This window comes from Scyliorhinus canicula, chromosome 18, assembly GCF_902713615.1.
Source record: "Scyliorhinus canicula chromosome 18, sScyCan1.1, whole genome shotgun sequence".
NCBI classification, from domain to species: domain Eukaryota; kingdom Metazoa; phylum Chordata; class Chondrichthyes; order Carcharhiniformes; family Scyliorhinidae; genus Scyliorhinus; species Scyliorhinus canicula.
In genome coordinates this window covers 117,879,449-117,893,478 of record NC_052163.1, presented here as the reverse complement: position 1 = coordinate 117,893,478, position 14,030 = coordinate 117,879,449, and the positions used below count along the sequence as shown (strand labels likewise).

Below are 14,030 nucleotides of genomic sequence, written 5' to 3'. Positions count from 1 at the left end.
TCCTCCACGAAAACAGATGTCCTGATACCTTGCGCTTGCTCTCTTCTCGTATCCCTTTTATATTCCCCTTGCCCCTCAACCATTTGTTAAATGTTTACATGGCCTCCGCATCAATTAATTTAAACTGAAGCCCAGCCTGCCTGTTTAGGTGGATGTTTAAAAAGATCCCATGGCGCTTTGGAAGAAAAAGCTGTCCTAGTGAACTGGCTTCCATTCTGCCTTCAATTGCCATCGCAGTAAAACAGATTAATCCTTCATCCCTTTGTAGTTTGCGGGATCTTGGTGTACGCAAAATGGCTTTTACGTTTCCTGAATAACAGAATTGTGGCATTTCAAAGTGATTCATCGTATGCGGAGTGTTTGACGTGTTCAGAGACAGATGTGAAATATTGCATTGCTGTATAAGGGCGAGCCTTCTTTCATTTCACCCTCACGCCTCGTGAAGCAGTCCAGGTGATCTTTACATCTCTAATGATGCCAAATTTAGCAGCGCGCTCTTAAAAGAACCTCTTCAGAAGATTGTCAGTTGGAGCATTTCTGGTCGCGAACCATAATGTTCATTCGGACTTGTCCGTTGTACATCCTTGTCGGACCATTTGTTAGGAAATTATGGAGCTTTTTGTGTTTTGAAGTGTTGAGGTGGAGGCTGCATCAGTGGCAGAAATGATCCCAAGAGTTAACATTTTCAGTGACCAGGAAAAGAGTACACATCAGTCATTGCACAGCGTTTGTTTTTATTTAAGGTATTAGATCAGGGATTGCATTGCCTTGTGTACCACTAAAAAGTGGCTCAGCCTTGCAGACATGAGAGGAATTATTGGATGGAAAGTGCTAGAGTTTTAGAATTGGCTGCCTGCCAGATTGTTTTTGCTCTTCAGTGTGTTGTTCCAGTTTTCTCTTTCTCCCTCTCCCCCTCCCCCTCTTTGTCCATTCTGTCTGCCTGTCTGTCTCTTTCTCTCTCCATTTTCTCCTCTTCTCTCTTTCTCCCCCCCCCCCCCCCCACCCCACCCCACCCCACCCACCCCAACCCCTCCCCACACACCCAGCCAGCTGACCTCCTCCAAATACTCATTTGCAGATATTGTAACTGCGTCCAGTCTTGTCCACATGTTCACTTTTCAGCAGAAGGAGAAACTGGGAGTCATTGGTTAAGAGACCAGGAACCCTCGCTTCCCAATTTTGCCAACCCCCGTGCCGCGCCCCCCCCCCCCCCCCCCCCCCCCCCCATTCCCTTTCCACTCTCTCTGGAGCTCCTGATGTAAATACCTTTATAGAAAATAATTGTTCACCAATAAATATGCTTTATAATACGACTCATGTTGAGAGCACAGTTCCTATCCACAAGATTGGCTTCCTCTTTCACAATTTTCGCCATGCTTTTTGTGTCAACATTTACCATTATGAATTGTTTAGTCAACATTCCCTATTCAGGTTTGCTATGCCAGATGTCATCATCTTTGTTCCCTGTGAGATGATGTAAGCAGCCAGGTTTTTTTTGTGTGGCAGTGCAGTATTTTGTACGGAGCAAGGCCCGCTCGGTACCTTCCAGGTCGCTTACCTGCGGGCAATTTAGTGGAAACATTGCTCGACATGTAGTTGCGAGTTTTGACCACCAGCTTACTCTGTGATGATTGCTGCAATCCTCGTGATGATGGAGCTCCCATGATGTTATTCAGCTGGGGAATCACATGAAACTGACCCAGCAATGATGAATGAATGGTGGGTGATTTGTACTCGAGTCAGGATGATGTGGGGCTGGGTGGGAAACTTGGTGCTGGTGGTGATATTGTTACCATTGTCCTTCTCGGTACCAAAGGTGCAAGATTACAATTTCTCTTTATGAAGTTAATGTCATCAACAACAACCTATAGTCCCTTGTTAGTACAGAACTTGAATTTTGCTGAAACGAGAGGCATTTTGCAGAAGATTTTCCTCTTGCGCTCATCAGTTAAAAATGATTAATGTCAAATTCCAAATGACCATTACAGTTTATATTACAGGAGAAAAGGTGCTGATTGGTTGACCAGTCAACTCTGATGGGCTGAGATGTTGCCATGGTGAAAGCAACAGGGAACTGTCGGCTCCCCCAGCCTCCAGGTCATGCAGGAAAAAGTGCAAGGCTTGAGCATATTCCTTTTTGCAGAGGATGGGTCCCTGTGTATGAACGTATGTCACTTTGACAAACGTAAATAAGCCGCGTTACGAGCTCGACTGATTTTCTCATTAGTTCTTAGTCTAGATTTTAGTGCAGTAAGAAGTCTTGCAACACCAGGTTAAAGTCCAACAGATTTGTTTCGAATCACTAGCTTTTGGAGCACAGCTCCTTCCTCAGGTGAAGGAGGAAGGAGAAAGGAGTAGTGCTCCGAAAGCTAGTGATTCAAAACAAACTGTTGGACTTTAACCTCGTGAAGTAAGACTTCTTACTGTGCTCACCCCAGTCCAACGCCGGCATCTCCACATCATAGATTTTAGTGCACTCAGGATTGTTCAGCAAGTGCTGTCGAGTTGTGGAAACACATCTGACAGTACACATTTTGTTGAGGGTTTTGCAAGCGTGGGCTGGTAATTTTATGCTCTGTATTTAGCATTTTACAACCAGCCAGAGGAACATGTTGCTTGATTCAGTCAACCAATCGGTTCCCTGGTGCTTTCTCTATGCCAACAAATCAGCACCCCTTTTCTCCTGTGGCATTCTCATGCTGGTTTTGATGAGTGGAAGATGAAAAGCTTCAGCAACGTGTCTCATCTTTTCAATAACAACTTCTTTATTTTAAAAATTAATTTAGAGGATGTGGGCGTCGCTGGTTTAGGCTAGCATTTATCGCGCATCCCTAGGTGGTGGTGAGTTGCCTTCTTGAACCACTGCAGTCCTTGAGGTGTAGGTATATGGTACATTTAATGTAATAAAATGTCCCAAGTCACTTCAGGAGAATTATTTGAAGACAAAAAAAAACAACAGCAAGCCACACAATAGGCTGGATGACCAAAAGCTTTGATCAAAGAAGTGGGTTTTGGGCAGCATGGTGGCACAGTGGGTTAGCCCTGCTGCCTCCCGGCGCCGAGGTCCCAAGTTCAATCCCGGCTCTGGGTCACTGTCCGTGTGCAGTTTGCACATTCTCCCCTTGTTTGCGTGGGTTTCGCTCCCACAACCCAAAGATGTGCAGGGTAGGTGGATTGGCCACGCTAAATTGCCCCTTAATTGGAAAAAATGAATTGGGCACTCTAAATTTATAAAAAAAAGAAAAAAAAAAGTTTTGAAATATATTTAGGGAGATCATTCGTAGTGTGGGACCCAAAGCAGCTAACGACCCTGCCAGTGGAAAGCAGTAAAGGAAGGGAGGAATGCAAAGGAGGCTAGAATATGAAGAATACAGGCTGCCACTGAATTCTTTAGTAAAGTGAAGGCCCATTTATCTATCTGTAAACAGGCTGGGGAAGGAGGAGGGAGCAGAGAAAAGGTGTGTGCTTTGAAAGCTGAATAAACCATTAAGTTTTTAATATTGACTTTTATATAAAAATTATAAGTTTTTAAAAAGAGGCGAGAATGTTTTAAATATTAGTGTCTGCATGGGGTTGGTCAAAAATCTGCTGGGACATGAACAAATTGATCATCTGTTCAGGTTTCTTGCCTGTCTTGACTAAAATTTGTACTTTCTGGGCTTAAGGCAAGGGCATTCGAGAATGATTGCAAAACATCAGTCCGTGACATCCAAAGTCAGGGTTAGAGCGATGATGCTGATATTTGCCCTTCCAAAATATGTTTTTGCTGTGCTTTCCTGTTTTCAAACTACGCGGAGTCTTAAAATTCTTTGTATAAATTCTTAGCTGATTTAATCTGGGTCACTTCCATATTATTTAATGCAAAAATGTTCAACTTTCTTCCTTTCCGCAACTTTGCTGTATTGAAACCAATAGGTATTGCACCATCTTCAACTCTAACTCAGTCATTCCCTGCACCGTAAAGCTAGGGAATTCCTAACATTAAAAAAAAATTTAGAATACCCAATTCATTTTTTCCAATTAAGGGGCAATTTAGAGTGGCCAATCAACCTACCCTGCACATCTTTGGGTTGTGGGGGCAAAACCCACGCAAACACAGGGAGAATGTGCAAACTCCACACGGATAGTAACCCAGAGCCGCGGATCGAACCTGGGACCTCGGCGTCGTGAGACCGCAGGGCTAACGCACTGCGCCACTGTGCTGCCTTGGGAACTCCTAACATGAGAGTAGTAAAGGGAAGGTTGCCATGATCCTAGATGACCATAGGCTGATTTCCCCTTTGAGGGGGGGGAGAGCTCACTTGGTGGTGATTTAACCTGAGGGTCACCACACCTCGGGCGAGGAGCAAGGTTGAGAAGGCGAAGCACAGCGGGAGGCCATTTAGTCCATTGAGCCTGTGCCGTCTCCTTTGAAGAGGCATCTCACTCCCCTGCTGTTTTCCCTCCTCTGCAGTATTTCCCTCCAAGAAAATGTTATTCCCTTTTGAAGGCAACTATTGTATCTGTACCCAATACCCTATTGGGCAGTGCAAATCCGCTGTGTTTAAAAAACAAAAATTCTCCTCTTGTCACCTCTGGCATTTTTGACAATCGCCTTAATTTTGTCTTAAATCTGTGCCCTCAATTCTCGTTATTTATTTACCCTATCCAAACCTGCCATGATTTTAAACACCTCTATCAGGTCTTCGCTTCGACTTCCTCAGTTTTTCTTTACTCTGGTTGTAATCTTTTAAAACTCCGGCTTGGGGTTGACAAACTCACTGTTCCCTTATTTTGTAAATAAATATCTTTATTAATGTTTGGATTTTTAAACTGTACAAGAAATGGATGAAACGGTTATAATTTACAATTTACATGTTGTTCCTTTTCGCGTCCGCCTCCCCCCTCCACTTTTCTGCTGTCTCGGATCCTATCCGAGACCCTTCCTTTCACCGTACATGGTTTGTTTTGCCGTTTGTTTTACTCTTTATAGTTTTGTGAGGGGCCCTCTGGCCCCCATATTGGTCTCTCCCTGGGTTCCCCTTTGGCGTTTCCTTATTTAATAACAATAACCTTTTATTGACACAAGTATGAAGTTACTGTGAAAAGCCCCTAGTCGCCACATTCCGCCGCCTGTTTGGGTAAGTTGGTACGGGAATTGAACCTGCGCTGTTGGCCTGGTTCTGCATCACAAATCAGCTGTCTAGCCCACTGAGCTAAACCAGCCCCTCCTAATTTATTTTAATTTTACTTCCATCGTTGGCAGAGTCCTATCTGATTGATCTTGATTCTTCATCCCCGTCCTCTAATAGTTTACATAATGTTAGCTGTCGCGTTAATGTGTAGTGAAGGTGTGTTCGCAATCATCAGCGAATCACGTCTTGGTGTCCCCATCTACTCACCTGGTACCTTCTCCCCTTCAAACATGTCGCCTTGACCATAAGATTGATTCCTCTATGTGTGCAAGCGGCACTCAACTCTTCCTCCCCACTTGACACTGCCTCTTTGCTGTCAGGGCTGCTTGTACAACATCAAGCCACAATTTCCTCCAGTTAAAATGCTGAGGACTTTGTGTCCCACCACAAACGTTATCCTGGTTCCATCTCTCCTCGGTCATTGTCTAAAGTTGAACTGGATTATTTGCAACATTTGGTGACATATTCTAAGCCCTAAACAGATTTTTAAACTCTGTATCTTTTATGTTTTTCCAATTAAGGGGCAATTTAGCGTGGCCAATCCACTTGACCGCATATTTTGAGTTTTGGGGGTGAGACCCACGCAGACATGGGGAGAATGTGCAAACCCCACACAGACAGTGACCCGGGGCCGGATTCGAACCCGGGTCCTCGGCGCTGTGAGGCAGCAGTGCTAACCACTGCGCCACCGTTCCACCATAAATCCGTATCTTTTAAAAAAAAAGTCCCTATTGGTTTTCAAAAAGTGATAAGTATTATATAACACATTGATGCAGCTCCCCACCATTAAACAAACAAACAAATATCTTCTTTGTAAAAAAAAAATTAACAATCGACAGTAACTAATTGTTAAAGAAAGAAACAAAAGGCTGCCATCTATGAGAAAACTTCTCAGTAGATCCTCTTACAGTATATTTAATCTTCTCCAAATGAAGAAAATACATTAACTCCGTATCTTTTCCATTGCTAAGACCACCTATTTCTCGCTCCACAACATTGTTGATTTGTGTCTTGGCCCATCCGCTGCAGAAACCCTTATCCGTATCATATTCTGTGCTCTCTGGCCAACCTCTCTAACTTTCAATTGATCCAGAAATCTGTTGTCCACGCCCTTACCTGTACCAGGTCGCTCTCGCACAGTCAGCCCACTGACCTGCATTGGCTCCCAGTTAGTTCTTCAATGACTCAAATTAAAAATTCTCATCCTCATTTTAAATCCCTTCATGGTTTTACTCCTTCCCATTTCTGTAACTTTCTCCATACAACCTCCCATTAGGGTCTTTGACACTAGCCTGTCAGGCAGTCGCTCCCCACCGTATCACTGGCCATCTTGGGCCCAGCTCTGGGACTCCTGGGTTCCCTTTTATTACCTCCCTCCCCCCCTTTATTTTGTTGAAGACCCTTCTTAAATCTAACTTTAACCAAGTCTTGGGTCACCCCTCCCCAATACCTCAGTGCCTGTACCAAGTGGCCAACGCTCTTCATGACCCTTTGCTTTCTTAATGTTTGTGAGGTTTGCACAGTTTAAAAATATACGAGCGCTCCTCTTTAAGACGAAAGCGAGGAGGAATTTCTTCTCTGGGGGTTCATTAGTCTTTGGGATTCTCTTCACAGAGAGCAGTGGAGGCCGGATCATTGAATATATTCAAGGCTGCGTTAGTCAGATTTTTGATTGACCGGGGCCTTCGCACTGCTGCCTCACAGCGCCGGGGACCCGGGTTCGATTCAGACCTGGGATCATTGTCTGTGCGGAGTCCGCACGTTCTCCCTGTGTCTGCGTGGGTTTCCTCCGGGTGCTACGGTTTCCTCCCACAGTCCAAAGATGTGCAGGTTAGGTGGACTGGCCATGCTAAATTGGCCCGAGGTGTCTAAAGGTTAGGTGGAGTTACAGGGTTGGGGTGGGGGAGCAGGCCGAGGCGGATGCTCTTTCGGAGGGTTGGTGCAGACTCAGTGGACCAAATGGCCCCCTCCTTCACTGTACGGATTCTGTGACTCGGGGATAGACAGGAAAGTAATGGTGAGACCACAATTGGTTCAACCACGATCTTAACAAATGGTGGGGCAGGCTCGGTGGGCTGAATAGCCTACTGTTGCTCCTATTTCTTACGATCCTGGCTACAGTACGACATTTTGTTTACTGCACAGGTACTATCTAAACTCAAAACATAAACTTTTTGTTAAAAACAGAAAATGCTGGTTAAACTCAGCAGGTCTGGCAGCATCTGTGGAGAGAGAAGCAGAGTTAAAGTTTTGAGTCCGTATGAGTCTTCAGCAGAGTGGTCTGATTTCCAGCATCTGCAGTATTTTGCTTTTATTTAAAATTTTTGCACACATAATCAGGCTCATGCTCCAATGTAGGACTGCCTGGGTCCTCCTTCAAATGTGATGTTTCCATGATTCAGGTCAAGGGCCTCACGGTAGCATGGTGGTTAGCATCAATGCTTCACAGCTCCAGGGTCCCAGGTTCGATTCCCGGCTGGGTCACTGTCTGTGCGGAGTCTGCACGTCCTCCCCGTGTGCGCGTGGGTTTCCTCCGGGTGCTCCGGTTTCCTCCCACAGTCCAAAGATGTGCGGGTTAGGTGGATTGGCCATGCTAAATTGCCCGTAGTGTAAGGTTAATGGGGGGATTGTTGGGTTACGGGTATACGGGTTACGTGGGTTTAAGTGGGGTGATCATTGTTCGGCACAACATCGAGGGCCGAAGGGCCTGTTCTGTGCTGTACTGTTCTATGTTCTATGTAGGTCAACCGTAAAGACTTGAAGGTGGTCAGGTAGCTCTGATGTCTTGATATTCCTCCTTCAGTCATCAGCGACAGTGGTACCTTACATTTAAATATAAAACATTTCAGGGTGTTTTCCTGTGGTATTGTCACATACACCAAACCACAAAGAAACTCCAGAACTGGTGAGTAAAAGAGGTAGGTTTTAAGGAGTCTTTCGGCTCAGTAAAGGAATTTTGGGGTTAGGGCAACTGAAGGGACAATAGGATAAATATACTGAAGAGTCAAGAGTGGGCAGAGTGCAGAGATCTCGGTGGATTGTAGGGCTGAGAAATGAATTAACAGACTGATATCTACAGACTACGTTATTTATGGGAGATGGCTGCGTAATTGGAGTCTTGTTTTTCCCATGTAATAGCAGCAATTATATATTGGGGTAATTTGTTTTGCTTTTTGAAAATAAATTTAGCGTGCCCAATTCTCTTTTTTCCAATTAAGGGGCAATTTAGCGTCGCCAATCCACCTACCCTGCACATCTTTTTGGGTTGTGGGGTCAAGACTCACGCAGTCACGGGGAGAATGTGCAAACTCCACACGGACAGTGACCCGGGGCCGGGATCGGAGCCGGGTCCTCGGCGGCGTGAGACAGCAGTGCTAACCACTGTGCCACCGTGCCGCCCTATCTTGGGGTAATTTGTATCATTTAATGCATGCAGGATACTTGAGTTGAGGTTTTGATGCTCCTCCTTCCTTTTTGAAGTGGTTCTGATGCGCATGATAAATTACTGTATTAACTGCAGCATACCCACTTTTTATGGCGGCGTCTGTTTCTCCGCAAAACACTTGTGACTGTGTTCAACTGTGAAGGTGACTTGTGGAGATGTTCTAAGGGATGCAGGTTCTTGTGAAACAGAATCTAGGAGCCTTCAGGAAAGCAGAACTTTTTACACCCGGAGGTGCAGGGGGAAAAAAATAAAGACTTGCAGAAGAACCTTAACCTACCGTTACATACATACTGAACCTTTCATGTCTTAAGGATGTCCTAAAGCACTTGATGGCCCATGAAGTCCTTTAGAAGTGTGCTCACTGTTGCAGTGCAGGAAACTCCGCAGCCAATTTGCACACAGCAAGCTCCCACACACACAACTATGATAATGAGCAGGTAATATTTTTAGTCTTATTAGTTGAGGGATAAATATTGCCCACAGGGGGGGGAGAACACTCCTGCTGTTCCTAGAAATGGTGTCGCGGGATCTTTTATGTCCCCAGATGAGGCCGCATCGAGTTCAGCATTCCCTCCGCCCCGCACTCGATCTCGATGTACGTGCTTATGTCTCTGGGGTGACAGTTGGACTCGCAACCTTCTGACTTGAGGCACCAGTGCTACCCACTGAACCACAATTGGGCTGAGGGTTCATCACCGTCGCAGTTTCCGACCATGTGCATGCATGGATCCAATGCCTGAAATTGAAAATAATTAAAATGAGAAATGGGGTCAGTTGATGCAAGGACAGGGAGAGTTTAAATAAATGTTCTGTCTAGGGCAGCACGGTGGCACAGTGGTTAGCATTGCTGCCTGCGGCGCTGAGGACCCGAGTTCGAATCCCGGCTCTGGGTCACTGTCCGTGTGGAGTTTGCACATTCTCCCCGTGTCTGCGTAGGTTTCGCCCCCACAACCCAAAGATGTGCAGGATAGGTGGATTGACCATGCTAAATTGCCCCTTAATTGGAAAAAATAATTGGGTACTCTAAATTTATTATTTTAAAAAAAATTGTTCTGTCTGAAACGGTCACCGTATATTGGCGGCACACCTCCGCGACCCAGCCACCGTGGTATGCATAGTGTTTTAAACTCTCTTTTATTGCCTTTTGAGTAAGGGGAGGCAGCGGCAAAATCCGTCAGTGTACATTCTGGAAGACACAGAAAGTTTTTCTGATTTTTTTTTTTTCCCGGGGATTGCAGTGTCTGAGAAAGTAATTATTGACTTTGTGCTCAGTGCTGTTAGACATTTGCAGGATGTATTATATCGGCCCCGGAGGTTCAAGTCAGGAAATTTAGTTAATGTTGACGCAGATATGAATAGCAAGTTGTGGGAAGGGAAATTAAATTGGCAGTGTCTCTGTGCTAAAATTTACTGAGGTATGTGGATCTCACTGTGTCCTATGCCTGTGGTAACAGTGTTTGTCTAATGGGGCAAATGACTATAGTTAGTGTTTAAAGGCTTCTCTGGTTGCTGCCCTTGCCATTATTGTATTCCACGTCAAAGAACGATGATTATTACAGCACAGAAGGGGCCCATTGAGACCAGCCTGGCATTCTAGAGCAATGCAGTCAGCTCCGTTCCCCTGCTCTACCCCCAGAGCTTCTGCAAACTTATTCCCCTCAAGTGCCCATTCAGTTTACTTTTTTAAAATCATTGATCTTCCCCACTTCCGGCGCCCTCGAAGGCAGCAAGCTCCTGGTCATTATCACTCGCTGAATTGGTTCTTCCTCACATTGGGGGTTTGTGAAATCTTGGCTCTTCATTGCTGCACCTACGTTAATGGGGTGAGTGGCAAGTATCTGATAGTTACTGTAGTCTGTGCTTGATGTCGCCATGTAAAACCCTGCTTCTGTGTTTCTTCATTGACCTTTTTAAGAAGTTACGCCGCTAATGGAGAGACATGCCCTATTCAATCACAATGCCAGATTAATTGTTTTCATTCAGCGAGTCCAATGGCATTTAATCAACAAGCTGCTTTTATTTATTGTCTTATCCCCTGAGCACTCCTGCAGTGGAGGAGCCATGAGCATTGCAGTTGGAGTATGTTCCCACTCTGTCTTGGACATTGTCGGTCTATTTCCTTTTGCTGTTTTTCCTCATCCCTTTTTCTCAATAGTTAGTTTTCCCTCATCCTTGAAGAAATGTCTACTTGCACAGGTGTAATTTCATAATTGCCTTCTGGTAAGGCTGCTGGATGCCGAGGCCCGAAGATCTGGAATTCTCTCCCTGAGCTTCTCTGCCTCTCCATCTCCCCTCCGCCCTTTTAAAGGCCATCTTAAAACCTACCTGTTTGACCAAGCTGTGGACGTCTTCTCTTTTGGCTTGGCGCCATGATTTAGTGCTCTTGTCAAGTGCCTTGGGGTGTTTTGTTATGCGAGAAGCACTATACAGATACAAGTAGTCATTGCAGGTGACCATTTGTTAGTGTTCGAGGTGGTTGCAATCGGCGAAATCCAGAGTAATAAATAGCCATCACAGTTTAAACCCATGATCCTGTCTAGTTGCCTATTCCCTGTTTAATCAGCTGCTCGACGGTGATCTGAAGCATAGCTGTTTTGTTTAATGCCCTCTTCTGTAACACAGGGGGCAATGAGCATCTCTGCTCTCCTCGATCAGATCAGCTAAATCATGCGGGCATGAATTGGACTGTGCACCCTGTGTTTTGAATAGATTGGTTTAACTTGTTGCCTTTTGCGAGCTGACTCATTGTGGAAGCTCAGTAACACATTCTTTTTTTGACTCGTGCATCATGTGGCTCACTGTACAAAATTACAGAAGTAGGTGTGAAGAAGTGGAACCGGACCTTGTGTGTGTGTGTGTGGTCCCCGACTCTGCTGCTTGTAATCCTCAGTTGAGATTCCTGCTCCTGTTTGAGGCTGGAGACACTGTCTGGATAGCGACAGACTTCCAGCTGCATTTGCAATTTACATCTTTCACAGCGCAAGATAAACACTTTAGAACGTGATTGGCGTGCACTGTGTCGCCCTGAAAGACATGGGGTCCCGGCTGCACAGCAAATTTCTCCTTTCCCCTGTGAAATAGCTACTTTAATTGCCTGAAGGTGTTAGTGACGGGACGTCAGTGACAGCCATTTTTTGAGTACACCGCCTGCTTAATACAGTTGAAGGATGTGCTCATCAAGGCCAGATTGAACGGGGTTTATGTTTTTTTTTCTAATGCTGAAGGTCAGTCTCTTGAAGCCTTGCTTGCAAAGTATTTCGACAGAGTATTTTTCCATTTGGGGTGATGCGTTTTGTTCCTTGCCCGCAGGAACTGGACCCCCCCCCCCCCCCCCCCCCCCCCCCCCCCCCACCTTGTATTTTCCAAAACGAGCCGTCGTCTTGTTTAATGCTTAAGGGGGTGAAAGCTGGGTGGACAAAAGCCGAGGCCAACCCTGGGTTCAGTGCATGTACTGTCCCGCTAGCCCAGGGGGCCCCATTGCAACTTGTAGCTCGCCTGCCTTGCAACACATTCAGCAACAGCAAAGGGAAAATGTTGGCAATACTCGGGTCTGGCAGCATCTTGTGGAGAGAGAGAGAGAAGCAGAGTTAATGCTTCTGGCCCGTGACCTTTAATCAGAACCGATCATTAGTTAAGATTCAGCACGGGTCTGGAGAACAGACAATTGCTATCCTGGGACCTATTATGGGTCGGAGATTGGAACTGCCCACTGCCATGTCTGGTTGCAGAATTCCTATTTCAGAAATCCTTACCGCGTTCTCCCAGGAATGGGGACAGAGAGACTGCGGAATCTCACTCTATATACCCCGAGGTTGACTTGTTTATGTGCTGTTACTGAACTCTGACGCAATGCTTTTGTATCTCTGCTCTCTGTACCTTTGTGTTGTCAGCCGGGGATGTTGCCTGCCAAGTCTTTGTTTTCTTTAAACCAAGAGCCAAGATTCAATAAACCCTGAAACGATGCAAAGGATAACTGATTAAAAGCACCAGGGCCCACACCCTGCTCCCTCTACACCCCCCCCTCAAGAAAAATATTGATAAGGGAGCTGATTGAGGAAGCAGAGTGCAATTACCAGTCCAATGTTCATTCTTCCAGAAAGTAAACACTTCTCCCTGTTCAATCAGCTGGCTTTTCTGTAACCAGTGCACAGTTCCTAAAGCAAGTACAGTTGGTTTGATCCCAAAATGTAGTGCTCTGTTAGATGGTAGCTTTGGAGGCCTGCAATGAAGCTGGGTGCCTCAGTCATTTAAAAAAAATTATTTAGAGTACCCAATTCATTTTTTCCAATTAAGGGCCAATTTAGCGTGGCCAATCCACCTAACCTGCATATCGTTTTGGGCTTGGGGGCGAAACCCATGCAAACACGGGGAGAATGTGCAAACCCCACGTGGACAGTGGCCCAGAGCTGGGATCGAACCTGGGACCTCGGCGCCGTGAGGCAGCAGGGCTAACCCACTGTGCCAACATGCTGCCCGCCTCAGTCATTTTTAGCACGTAATTATCCTGTCACTTACAGGTCGATGCAAAATTATTTTTGGCTCTGCATTAAGTCTGTAGCCTGACTCGGGATTGGAGAGGAGGGAGTGCTTATACTTCACTATCGGGGCTCGACACTGTGCTGTACATAATTCCGTTCTGGTGTGAAGATGAGTTTGGGTGGTGTGTTAGATCTACTGGGCAGCTTATAAACATACTTCAGAATCTCTATCGAATGGCCACTTCTATCTTCAGTCTCAGAATGTGCCCATCACGGAGTGATACGGTGTGTCATTGAGCAGAAGCTCCTTCTGATTGGGTGCCTGTGATCACAACCCACAGTACATGCTGGGGGGGTTGCAGGATGATTTTTGCATTCTGTGCAATATGACCAGAGCCTTGGAATTTGACCCTCATTTCAGAGTATTTCTGGCAGACAACAGATTATGTATCAGAGTAGGTTACACACTAAACAGTTGGCGGAAGATGAGAGCACAATTACCTTTTAAGAAAATAAAGGAATCTGTATTTTGTGCAATGACCCATGCCCTTGGGAAATCCCAACCTTTACATCCAATCACTATTTTTGTGAAGCGCAGTTACTGTTGTCATGTAGGCACACGTGGCAATCCGTTTCCACATAGCAAGATCCACAAATGAGGTGAATGTCATTGGCTGAGGGTCGGATTTTGATTCAAGGCAGCCGCAGAACTCCCCACCACTCGTTGAATCGTGGCCGTGAGCCTTCTTTCTCTGCCCACCTGAATGCGATGATGCAGAGACGACTTAATGTCTGATTCCACAAATGGAGCACTTGCAGCCATTGAATCGGCAGGAACTCGGCTTAAGTTTTGCATCTGATTGCTGCCGGTCTATATGTGTGTGTGTGTAGAATGTGGGATGTCCTGAGGCGTAAGGCTGAACTTCTTGCAGA

The 14,030-nt window shown here is 45.7% G+C and overlaps 1 protein-coding gene across 2 annotated transcripts in view; it reads left to right on the top strand.

Moving 5' to 3' along the window:
• Positions 1-14,030, top strand: part of LOC119953562 (insulin receptor-like) — a 258,898-nt gene that overhangs the window by 6,397 nt on the left and 238,471 nt on the right. The gene's annotated exons all lie outside the window — the stretch shown is intronic.